This window comes from Salvelinus alpinus, chromosome 11 (assembly GCF_045679555.1).
Source record: "Salvelinus alpinus chromosome 11, SLU_Salpinus.1, whole genome shotgun sequence".
NCBI lineage: Eukaryota > Metazoa > Chordata > Actinopteri > Salmoniformes > Salmonidae > Salvelinus > Salvelinus alpinus.
The window spans coordinates 45,660,269-45,672,539 of record NC_092096.1 but is presented as its reverse complement, the minus strand read 5'-3'; the positions used below and the strand labels follow the sequence as shown (position 1 = coordinate 45,672,539).

At 44.0% G+C, this 12,271-nt stretch overlaps 1 protein-coding gene across 33 annotated transcripts in view; it reads left to right on the top strand.

The window, feature by feature from the left end:
* Positions 1 to 12,271, top strand: part of LOC139534247 (receptor-type tyrosine-protein phosphatase delta-like) — a 393,734-nt gene that overhangs the window by 214,215 nt on the left and 167,248 nt on the right. The window contains exon 1 of one of the 33 annotated variants that reach the window (XM_071333218.1): positions 10,106 to 10,215. The exons of the other annotated variants lie outside the window; for them this stretch is intronic. The gene's annotated coding sequence lies outside the window, so the exon portion shown is untranslated. Of the gene's footprint in view, positions 1 to 10,105; positions 10,216 to 12,271 lie in introns of those variants that run through there. 33 annotated transcript variants of the gene reach the window in all.

Sequence of the window (12,271 nt, the reverse complement as noted above, 5' to 3'; positions counted from 1 at the left end):
GCTGTATTAGGTTCTGTTCCCAGTTTTCACATCTCAACTCTAATTGTGCAGTTCTCAAAGGAGCACACACTGCACAGAAGACTTGGTTGTTTGCTTGTTTGTTTCTCGGCCTCCTCCTCACTAAAAACGTAATATATTCTTATTTTTCGTGGCCAACAGGGTGCAAGGACATCATCCAAGACTTGTGAAGTCAGTGTCACTATGCCCCTGAGCACCTTGGCATCTTCTTAACACCAGTCCCCGTCTTTGAATGTTTATTCTTCCCCTGGAGGAGGGACAGTTTAGTCGCAGTAGCAGTTACCAGCTGCTAGCGGTCCCAATCCATTTCAATAGCCACCAGTTAGCTTTCCCAATGCTGCTGCAAGCCATTTAGTGACACCTCAATCACACGCAGGCTAACTGCCAGCGACTGGCCAATGCCCCCAATGACCTCCTGAGATCTCCCTTTTCTGACAATCCCAGAGTGAGATAAAGAATAGAGAGAGAAAGACAGGGTCTTTAGTGGAGGGATTCCCGAAAAATCAGGTCAAATTGTTCATCAGCAAACTGCAGACTGTTTATTCTCCCCCAAAGATACTCTGCTACAGGGGAAAGATCCGGGGATCAAGCATTCTCACACTGTCCCTCTCCTTACCCAGCCATTGTCACAGAGGTCTCTGCATGTGTGTGTACAAGTTCTAGGTCTACCCGTATCAACCGTCTTAACTGCCAGTTGGTATCAACTGTTGTTTGTTGTTCCTTTGAAAGAAGAGTGTGAGAAGTGGATGCCAAAAACATGAGGTAGATTGATCGTTAGCAATTAACTTTCTGCTTTGGTGGTCTTTATGTTTGAGAATCTTACCGTTTTACTGGTGTGGACTGAGGGAGGACCCTGACAAATGAATTCCACCCTTAACATTTTGGATGCCAAGAGTGTGCAAAGCTGTCATCAAGGCAAAGGAGATACTTTGAAGAAACTAAAATCTAAAATACATTTTGATTTGTTTAACACTTTTTTTTTAGTTACTACCTGATTCAATATGTGTTATTTCATAGTTTTGATGTCTTCACTATTAGTCTAGATTGTAGAAAATAGTAAAAATAAGGAAAACCCTTGAACGATAAGGTGCGTCCAAACTTTTGACTGGTACTGTATATAACTAAATACATTGCCTGTAGTGCCTCCCTCACTTTTCTGACAGATTTGTTTTGATTGCGGCTCTGCCAATGGCTGTGGCTGACACTTCGAAGTCTGAAAATGTTGGCATCATTAGCTTGCTAGCTGTCTTTTGTCAGGGTTTGAAGGACTTGTCAGGGATGCTGTGAGATGATGTGTTTATGCGGTTTCAACAGCAGAGGGAAAATGTTTTGACTGCGCCTAGCTTCCAACGTACAGTATTACTAACACTCCACGCAGTATGCTGTCTATGCCGTCTATGTCTAACTGTATTGCAGTCTTGAGACAAGGGGAAAGAGGCAGCATTTCTATCACACAAGAAGAGCAGAATTTGCATGGCATTAGCAGAAGTGCACCTTTTCTCGGCTAATTTCCACCGACTAAATAGCAGGGGTTGACCGCGGGGGTACGGTCAACCGTAAACACAACAACGCTTTCCCTCACATGAAACAAAAGGAGAAGTTGAAAGGCTATACATCACAACGCTGGGCTGCATTATTGAACGAGAGAATGTATAGCTCGTTAATGTCAGTGTTTGCTCGTAGTCTGACAAGAAACAAGCGAGTTCTGCCAACTAAAACAACAGTGTGTGTGCAAAGTTCTGAACTGTGGAGCAACCTTTTTGGAATGTTTGGTGTTGTGTCATGAGTCAACTTCGCATGTGGATGATAATAGACGATTGAACAGACACGTCACACAGTAGTTACCTCCATGAACTTGAGTCATTTCTCTCATCGTAACATAACAGTCCATCACAGAAAAGGTCATACATGAAGCGGTAATTACAGCCCTCGTGGGTCCCTACTACAGCAATAGACTCTCTCAATATTGGAGGCCTACTGCACTGTACGTGGTTGACCTTGTTAGTTGCCCTGAAAAATAGCTTCTGCTAAACGACGGCAATGTACTGTAAACAAACGCTTCAGGCCTATTGTCACATTGAAACAAGGCAGCCTCTGCAAATCAGTGGCTACACACACACACACACACACACACACACACACACACACACACACACACACACACACACACACACACACACACACACACACACACACACACACACACACACACACACACACACACACACACCTTTTCCCTGTAGTACGTCAGTGGCAAAATTTCACTGGCAGCGACTCTTATTTAAAGATCCTAATTGAGACTTTCAATATGTAATACTGTAGTAGTTAATCCCCTGCTCCTGGGTCCGATCTCAATTCAGATACCACATGGGCAGGTAGAGTGGGGCTGGGTTCCACCAATGGGAGCCTCAGATGCTCTCTTTGGCACAGGCAGCCATTATAATGATAAGGCGTAGACAGTCTGTTAATGGAAACCTAAACTCTTGGAAAGGAGGCTATGGCAGTTGGGATGATGCACTATCAGACCTGTCTGTGTGTGTGTGTGTGTGTGTGTGTGTGTGTGTGTGTGTGTGTGTGTGTGTGTGTGTGTGTGTGTGTGTGTGTGTGTGTGTGTGTGTGTGTGTGTGTGTGTGTGTGTGTGTGTGTGTGTGTGTGTGTGTGTGTGTGTGTGTGTGTGTGTGTGTGTGTGTCTGAGTGTGTGTGTGTGTGTCTGAGTGTGTGTGTGTGTGTCTGAGTGTGTGTGTGTCTGAGTGTGTCTGAGTGTGTGTGTGTCTGAGTGTGTCTGAGTGTGTGTGTGTGCGTGCGTGCGCGTCTGTGTGTGTCTGAGTGTTTGAGAGAGGGTTTGTACAGTTTATAAAACTGCGTAAAAGAGTATGCGCCTGTGAGAAAATTGGCATTATTTCTCTGGTTGTAGGTCTTTTGAGGAAGTTAATCAAATGTTAATATTTGCATATTGAATATACACTGCTCCCTCACAATCTATGTTCAAGTGAGAAGAAAATAAGCAAACAGCCAGCGTTCCCTTGGTAAATGGAGAAATGGCGGTGTAGGAAGAGGCACTTATCAAACGTTCCTTTCAAATGTGCTGGTTTTGCAAATATGACTCACAAGATGAAGATTGGTAGTGCTTATCTTGTTTCAAAAGCAAACACTCAACTGGCATCTGTACAACCACATCTAAAATTATTTAAAGTGTAGAAATGTACATTACAGTGGCGGCTGGTGGGAGGAGCTATAGGAGGACGGGTTCATTGTAATAATGTCACGTCAACACACATTAATTGTTTTTGCCCTGTTTATAATGGTTCTCTCCTGCCGGTGTTCAATCTTAATGTTTGTAGTGCTAGGCCCATAAGTTAGGAAGCACATTTTGCTCCCACGGTCTGTGGGAACTGTAGCTTAGCGTAGCTAACGTTTGACCAAATGAGGTCCAAAATCATACAGAAATATTGTGTTTTCAGTGAAATTACTCTGGAAAACGCATATCAAAGCATAGGATTCTAAACAAATGGGTCCAGCAAAATATTGAAACACGTTTCAACCCTATTATCCAAAATGTAAGCAAGCGAAAAGAGCAACACTGCCTCATTGCTTTGCTGCTTATTCAGCAAAGTCGTCCAATATCTGTGATAATATTTGATGTCCAGTCAGCAGCCATTTTGGCAGCGCTGTATTTTCACATAACAGGCTCTGATAAGCTCGTGTTTTGCTAATGCGTCCTGGCTATTGTTTTCAGTAGCAGACTTGTGCTGTTTTTCATAGACCAATAAGCATTTGTTTCTAGCCTCTTGGGAGTTGGGCATGAAACAACCGTATTGGCAAGAATGTGCAAAACACACACAGCATTTAATCAGGCCAAGTGCTGCCGGTACAACATCAAGATGAGATAACCTATCGCGCGTCCTTATGGGAGGTAGAAATGTTAGCCACGCCACTACCGGTATATTATGGAACACATTTGTGCTAAGCTAATGGGGTGGATATGGGCGGACGGATACACCCTCCCTGCCATAGTGCAATAGGTCACGCACATATAATGTAACGTTACATTTAGCTCAGGGTACATCACAGCAAATTAGCATTTAGATAATGGGAGCTTCTAGGCATTTTAATCACAACATTGCCCTTTGAGCGTAGTGTGTACGCCTTAAGCGGTCTTTTTTTACATTATCTGTGTTTGCTTAACTAGTGCGTTTCTTAAACAAGCCTGCTTGGTACAAAAGCTGCTAAGATGTCACCGTGGCAAAATACCTTGATATTCACAGTGAACTGGTTGTATGGGAGATAAGGAGTGATTGTTGTGAAGCTATGAAAACGGCATTGTGCATTAGGGTCTAGTTTATGAAGTATGTAATTGCAGTGGTTTTTCTGTAAGAGCGGGCTCTGTTGGTTTCTGCCAGAATGCCACACTAGTCACAGAGGAATGCTGTTTTGTCTATTCAGAGAAGCACACCCACTCTCATGGCTTCTGGGTTTTCCATAAAACTGCACGAGTGCAAGGGCAGGGGGTGGGAATGGTCTCTCTACCTCTAGGCCTTCCTCCCTTTCTCTCCTCCCTCTCTCTCTCTGTGTCTCTCTCTCCATTCTCTATCCCTCCCTGGCTCCCTCCCTCGCTCTCTCTCTATCCCTTCCTTTCACTCTCCATCTCCCTCTCCATCCTCTCTCCCTCTATATTCTCTCTTTACCCCATCCCTTTCTTTCTCACTTTCTCCCTTCTCCTCTCTTCTCTTTCCACTCTCCTGTCTCGGAAGTGATATTATTCATCCTCCCACAGACCGTGGCTGGGTGGTGGGGTAGATGTCAAGATGCCAAGAGTGTATGGTGCAGAGGCGCTGTGTGTGAACAGAAGATCACGTTCTCATACTCCAACCATGGCTCATTTGTTCAATAGGGTCTGGCTGCAGCAGATAGCTTCTCACGCCACAGATGTTGTGAGACATACAAGCTCAGACAGGATGTCAAAATCGTGCCAGAGAGAATGGTGCATTACCGCCACCAACAGCATAGGGGGTGAAATTACATATAGGATTATAAGATACACTACATGACCAAAAGTATGAGATGCTCATCAAGCATTTCATTCAAAAATCATGGGCATTAATATGGAGTTGTTCCTCCTCTTATGTGCAATAACAGCCTCCACTCTTCTGGGAAGGCTTTCCACTAGATGTTGGAACATTGCTGCGGGGACTTGCTTCCATTCATCCACGAGCATTAGTGAGGTCGGGCACTGATGTTGCGTGATTAGGCCTGGCTCGCTGTCGGCGTTCCAGTTCATCCCAAAGGTATTTGATGGGGTTGAGGTCAGGGCTCTGTGCAGGTTAGTCAAGTTCTTCCACACTGATCTCAACAAACCATTTTTCTGTATGGACCTCGCTTGTGTGGCTGCTTGGCCATGGAAACCCATTTCATGAAGCTCCCGACGAACAGTTCTTGTGCTGACGTTGCTTCTATACGCAGTTTGGAACTCGCTAGTGAGTGTTGCAACCGAGGACAGACGATTTTTACGCACTTCAGCACTCGGCAGCCCCATTTTGTGAGTTAGTGTTGCCTACCACTTTGCGGCTGAGCCGTTGTTGCGCCTAGTCGTTTCCACTTCCCAATAACAGCACTTACAGTTGACCGAGGCAGCTCTAGCAGGGCAGAAATTTGACAAACTGACTTGTTGGAAAGGTGGCATCCTATGACAATGCCACGTTGAAAGTCACTGAGCTCTTCAGTACGGGCCATTCTACTGCCAATGTTTGTCTTTGGAGATTGCATGGCTGTGTGCTCAATTTTATAGACCTGTCAGCAACAGGTGGGCTGAAATAGCCAAATCCACTAATTTGAAGGGGTGTCCACATACTTTTGGACATGTAGTGTAGGTACTAGCCAGTGTGTGCTAGGTAGTTAGCTAGTGTGTACTAGAGCTAGTGTGTACTAGAGCTAGTGTTGTACGAGATAGCTAGCTAGTGTGTAGGTACTAGCTATTTAGAGTGTACTAGCTAGCTAGCCTAGCTGGTGTGTATTTAAAAAATAATGTATTTTACTAGGCAAGTCAGTTGATGAGTACTAGCTAGCGTGTACTAGCTAGCTGCACAAGCAATAGTGGTTAACATAACGCCCTGGACCAGAGCTAGTGCCCCGACTGATACACTGACGCCCTGGAACAATGCCACTGACTCTTGTGATACACGAGACCAAGGAACGTCTACACCACTCTGGGAAGCGACACCTCCAGACTGCTATAGTGTGCCCAGTTCTATCATCCCCTCTCCACCCTTGTTCTGTTCTCCTCTCTCTCCCTCTCTCTCTCTCTCTCTCTCTCTCTCTCTCTCTCTCTCTCTCTCTCTCTCTCTCTCTCTCTCTCTCTCTCTCTCTCTCTCTCTCTCTCTCTCTCTCTCTCTCTCTCTCTCTCTCTCTCTCTCTCTCTCTCTCTCTCTCTCTCTCACACACACACAGACACACAAACACACACAATGGGTTCTTGAGATGCTGCACATTTGTACGGTAATGAGTTTCTTTCCCTGTGAAACACGGCGCTCATACAGAAGAGTCCTTCAATCGACGGCGGCGACGCGAGCACAAAACACTATGCACTTCCAAATCGGCCTCACCACAACAGCAAACAAACACACGGCCCCGTGAGTGCATGGGGGAACCCTAAGAAGAGGAGAAAAAAAGATTTCAATAGATTGCAGAAGGGAAGTCGCAAGCTATTGACAATCGGCCCGCAAGAGCTTATGTATGCCATGCTTTTATCATTGTCCCATTGAAAAGGCATTAAAGTTTTCTATGGGATTGATTTAACCATGTGTTGGCCAATGTCATCAAGGTCAATTGAAAAACAGACAGTTGTGTGTTGTGATGATGCTATTCACCACCCTTGTGTCCCTGAAGCTTACCAGTTCTGAGTAACCTTGTGTGTGTGTTTGTGTGTGTGTGTGCACGTGTGTGTGTTTCCACGTGCACATGGCCTCTGTGTGTGTGTTCTTGCGTGTGTGTGCGTGTGTATGACGTGTGACTTTGCGTTTGTGTTGTGTGTGTGTGTGTGTGTGTGTGTGTGTGTGTGTGTGTGTGTGTGTGTGTGTGTGTGTGTGTGTGTGTGTGTGTGTGTGTGTGTGTGTGTGTGTGACTCTGTATGCCAGTGTGCAGCGGAGCAGCCCATAAGGGCACTGGGATAATCACTCACCAGTCTGTTGGTCAGGGTCGTGTACTGGGGGACCATCCATCTGAACAGCTGCTCTAAGACTGAGATAGAGGAGTAGAGGAGGGCGGGGGAGAGAGGGAGAGGGAAGGGTAAAAAGAGGTAGAGGAGATATAATGTGGGTAAGAGAGGGAAAGAAAGTGAGAGAAATAAGAGAAGAAAAGAGGGACAGGTTAAAATATAGAGGAAGTGTGAGAGAGAGACAGTGCTAGCTAGTTTGGTGAGATTGCTATTAGGACAAGGACATAGTAGGTCTAGTACTGATGAGATAACTATTTGGACAAGGATATGGTAGGTCTATTATTGATGAGAACTATTTGGACAAGGATATGGTAGGTCTAGTATTGATGAGATAACTATTTGAACAAGGACATGGTAGGTCTAATATTGATGAGATAACTATTTGGACAAGGATATGGTAGGTCTAGTATTGATGAGATAACTATTTGAACAAGGACATGGTAGGTCTAGTATTGATGAGATAACTATTTGAACAAGGACATAGTAGGTCTAGTGTTGATGAGATAACTATTTGAACAAGGATATGGTAGGTCTAGTATTGATGAGATAACTATTTGAACAAGGACATGGTAGGTCTAGTATTGATGAGATAACTATTTGGACAAGGATATGGTAGGTCTAGTGTTGATGAGATAACTATTTGGACAAGGATATGGTAGGTCTAGTGTTGATGAGATAACTATTTGAACAAGGACATGGTAGGTCTAGTATTGATGAGATAACTATTTGGACAAGGATATGGTAGGTCTAGTATTGATAAGATACCTATTTGGACATGGTAGGTCTATTTTTCTTTTTACCATTTAAGTTGACTCAGAACACATTCTCATTTACTACAACGACTTAGGGAATAGTAGGGGGGATGACTTAAATGTAAATGTAAATGAATGAATCAATTGGAAGCTGGGGATGATTAGGTGGCCATGGAGGCCAGATTGGGAATTTAGCCAGGACACCAGTGTTAACATGGGATCTTTATTGACCACAGAGAGTCAAGACACCCATTTAACAGCCCATCCATAAGACAGCCCCCTACAGGGGGTATTGTCCCCAATCACTGGGATATTTTCTTAGACCAGAGGAAAGGTCACCTCCTACTGGCCCTCCAACACCACTTCCAGCAGAATCTGGTCTCCCATCCAGAGACTGACCAGGACCAACCGTGCTTAGCTTCAGAAGCAAGCCAGCAGTGGGATGCAGGGTGGTATGCTGATGGCAAATTGATGAGATAACTATTTGGACAATGACATGGTAGGTCTAGTACTGATGAGATAACTATTTGGATAAGGACATGGTAGGTCTAGTACTGATGAGATAACTATTTGGATAAGGACATAGTAGGTCTAGTATTGATGAGATAACTATTTGGACATGGTAGGTCTAGTACTGATGAGATAACTATTTGGATAAGGACATGGTAGGTCTAGTACTGATGAGATAACTATTTGGATAAGGACATGGTAGGTCTAGTATTGATGAGATAACTATTTGGACAAGGACATGGTAGGTCTAGTATTGATGAGATAACTATTTGGACAAGGACATGGTAGGTCTAGTACTGATGAGATAACTATTTGGATAAGGACATGGTAGGTCTAGTACTGATGAGATAACTATTTGGATAAGGACATGTTAGGTCTAGTATTGATGAGATAACTATTTGGACAAGGACATGGTAGGTCTAGTACTGATGAGATAACTATTTGGATAAGGACATGGTAGGTCTAGTACTGATGAGATAACTATTTGGATAAGGACATGGTAGGTCTAGTATTGATGAGATAATTATTTGGACCAGGACATGGTAGGTCTAATATTGATGAGATAACTATTTGGACAAGGATATGGTAGGTCTAGTATTGATGAGATAACTATTTGGACCAGGACATGGTAGGTCTAGTATTGATGAGATAACTATTTGGACAAGGACATGGTAGGTGGGCTGAATTCACATAGGATCACTATAGTAAACTGAAAATATATGTACTTGGCCTCTGTTCCATTGTTAGTTTTTCTTGCAGCTATGAAACACCAGCTTGTTAAAACTGTTGAATTCAGTTAAGCTCGCCCTGCTAAGATCTAGTCACAGATAGCAACTTGGCAGTAATAAAGCAACCCTTAAAAATATATATGCACCTAATTATCATTGACCTTTGGTGATTAGGTAAACAAACAAATCTCCCTTGAGGCTTCTCAAAGTTCAAACTCCTGAACAAAAGCGAGACTGCAGAGGTGAAATGGCTTTGGCATTTCCTGTACCCACACCTGGGGAAAAGATACTGCCACTTCCTTGTTCCAGCAACAGCAGGTGCTTTTAAACCCAATTACTGGCGCAAGAAATGTCATCAGAACCCGTCACTCATAACAAAGAAATGTCATCAGAACCCGTCACTCATAACAACAAAGAGTGGGATGCTATAGAGAATGTTAGCTTGCTAGCTTGTAAGCCTTGACATAAACAGACACCGGCAACGTTCTAATAAACAGGGAGACAACAGAGGAACTCGGGTGGGACGAGCATCTCTGAAAACATTACATATGACCGTCAGAGGCTTGTTTGACTGAGGTCGGAAGGAGGTTGGAGAAAAGTAAATAAGTTTCACAAATAAACTCCTTTAAGCTGCGGTTGTCAGAAGCTTTCATGTGGAGGCTGCCCTTGAGGGCATAGCTTAGCTTGAGGAATGTTATTACACATGCCTACTGATCTGGTGGCGATGCGTGAGAAACGGTCCTGACGCTAGTCTTAAATCAAACCGCCCCTTTGTGAGAGAGAGAGATGTATGGAGGGAAGGAAAGAAAGAAAAGGACGGTGACAGGAGGTATGAGCGAGTGAGAGAGAGAGAAAAGAGAGAGAGAAGGGCAGAAGAATGATTGTGAAAGAGAGGGGAAGAGAAAATTGAAGCAGGTCATGGAAGAAGATGGAAGGAAGGAGACTTTTGAGAGAGAGAAAGAGAGACCGAGAGAGAGAGAGAGATGAGCGGAAAGAGGTAAGATTAAAGACTACTGCATGTGTCATGCGTAATAGGTGCAGCCAGCATCCCGAGCTCATGGGCTGCCACTCTGACTTAGCCCACACCCTTTTTGACAGGGGGGCGGACGGTTGCTAGGGGGACTTATGCCTCTGTTGAGGGTTCCAACGGGATACATTCTATAACTCCAATCATGTGACACATAGCAATAACCCCGAGGGAATCTTGAGTGGATGTAAATGCCGCTTCATGCAAACTTGAACTCTATTAAAGTCATATTTCTCCACTGTGGAAACATGGTTGAAACGGGTAGACGTGGAGGGTGAGGGATGGGTACACGATGCCCTATGCCATTTGACCTTGCGGTTGAAATCGGTGGGCGAGCGCTCTTTCACGGTACAGCGGTTCTGCCTTAATTAAGCCGGATAGAGTCCTTGAGCGCTTGACTCTTACCTCTTGTGTGGCATCTGGAGGATACTGTTCAAAACTCCTGAGATATAGCCTTACGTTGTTGGAGTAAAAATTTTAAGGAACCTGCCAAGTTTTAGTTATGATTTGGGATTATGTAATGACTGTATTGTTTACCCCTGACCAAACAAGGAAAGGGAACAGTTCATCAAAGGCAAAAACGGTATTTGTTTTGCACCAATTCCTTGTGGCAGTTCTGTCTTTGCGTGTGTGGACACAATTAAGGAAGGGGTTGACTTAATAGTCGTGCCTGGTATTTTTGTGGGCATTTTTTGGGGAGAACAACAACAGTTTCCATGCAATCCATTTTATAAGATGGGCAAGGCATTGCATGTTATTCACAAACATAAAGAGCCCTCTTGAAACCCAATGGACTTATTTGAAGCAAAACTGAGGCAAGGCGCACGAAAGATGAGTCGGTTATGAAGGTTGGTTATGGGTTATTGTTTAGTTTTTTATCCCAGACCAAACTTGTTAAAAACAGTTGCATCCATAAGATACTGATGTTAGCATTTGGTTCCCATCAATTTGTGTTATATTGTGGATATACTAGCATGCTATGATAGCACGCTAACAAAGAATGTCCCATCACAGATGGCATTAGCTACTTTAACAGCATGCCTTCAGGGTCATGACCACCCCAGCATGATGGTTATTTACGTTGAAATAGATGACAAGGGATTCCTGTTAGCTTCTGTTTAACGATCAACACCCATCTCAAGACGTTTGAACAACAATGAGCAAAAGTTTATTCGATCAAACACTGTTTGGTAGTTCACACAGCACTATCAAAAAGCTCGGAATCTAAATTGTCAGTCATTGTTTGAAACACAGAACTCCCACATGCAATAGTAGAAGACACAAAACAGGCAATCCTTTCTATAGAGAATCCCTCTCTTCATTGTTTCCCCCCTCTATCAACCTCTCAGGGAGTGATAAGAATCAGGGGAGAACAAACGATAACTCACCAACCCTCTCTCTCTCTCTTTCTTTCTTTCTCTCCTCCGACACTGCCTGGCAATATCGTCCCCTTTTTCTAATTAACATTGTGCATGTTGTCGGCCTTTTGTTTAATAATGCATGATCCTATCACAACCCGGCTCTTTGAATGGAAAACCGCTGAATACTAACACAATAATACCGCTGAGAGGCTTGGAAAGAAAGGACAATATTTTTTCACTCTTTTTTTCCCCGGCAATAAATGTTCAAGGGAAGCATCAGCATCGCTGTATGTGTGAAATTGAACTGACACATGAAACACAGCGGCCATATTAGGGAACAAAAGCTTTTGTGTCGAAGGTCAGAGGTAATATCTGAGGTAGCAGTGTGCGTTGGGTAACGCCAGCGATGCTGCTGTAGTTGGTGGTTAGAGCTCAGCCCTGTAGGAAACACACCCACACATGAACGCACCCACATACACACATGCATGCAGGTACTATCATACACACTGCCAACAGGCTGCACCATTCTAGCTACAGACATGCTGTTCAGAGGGTGACTAAGTGCACCTTGCCTACCCTGCCTACTCCCTTTGACTGTATTCTGTGACAAGACCTTAATGCTGGAACAAAAGTCCACATACGACACCAGAGTAGCCATTGTCCAA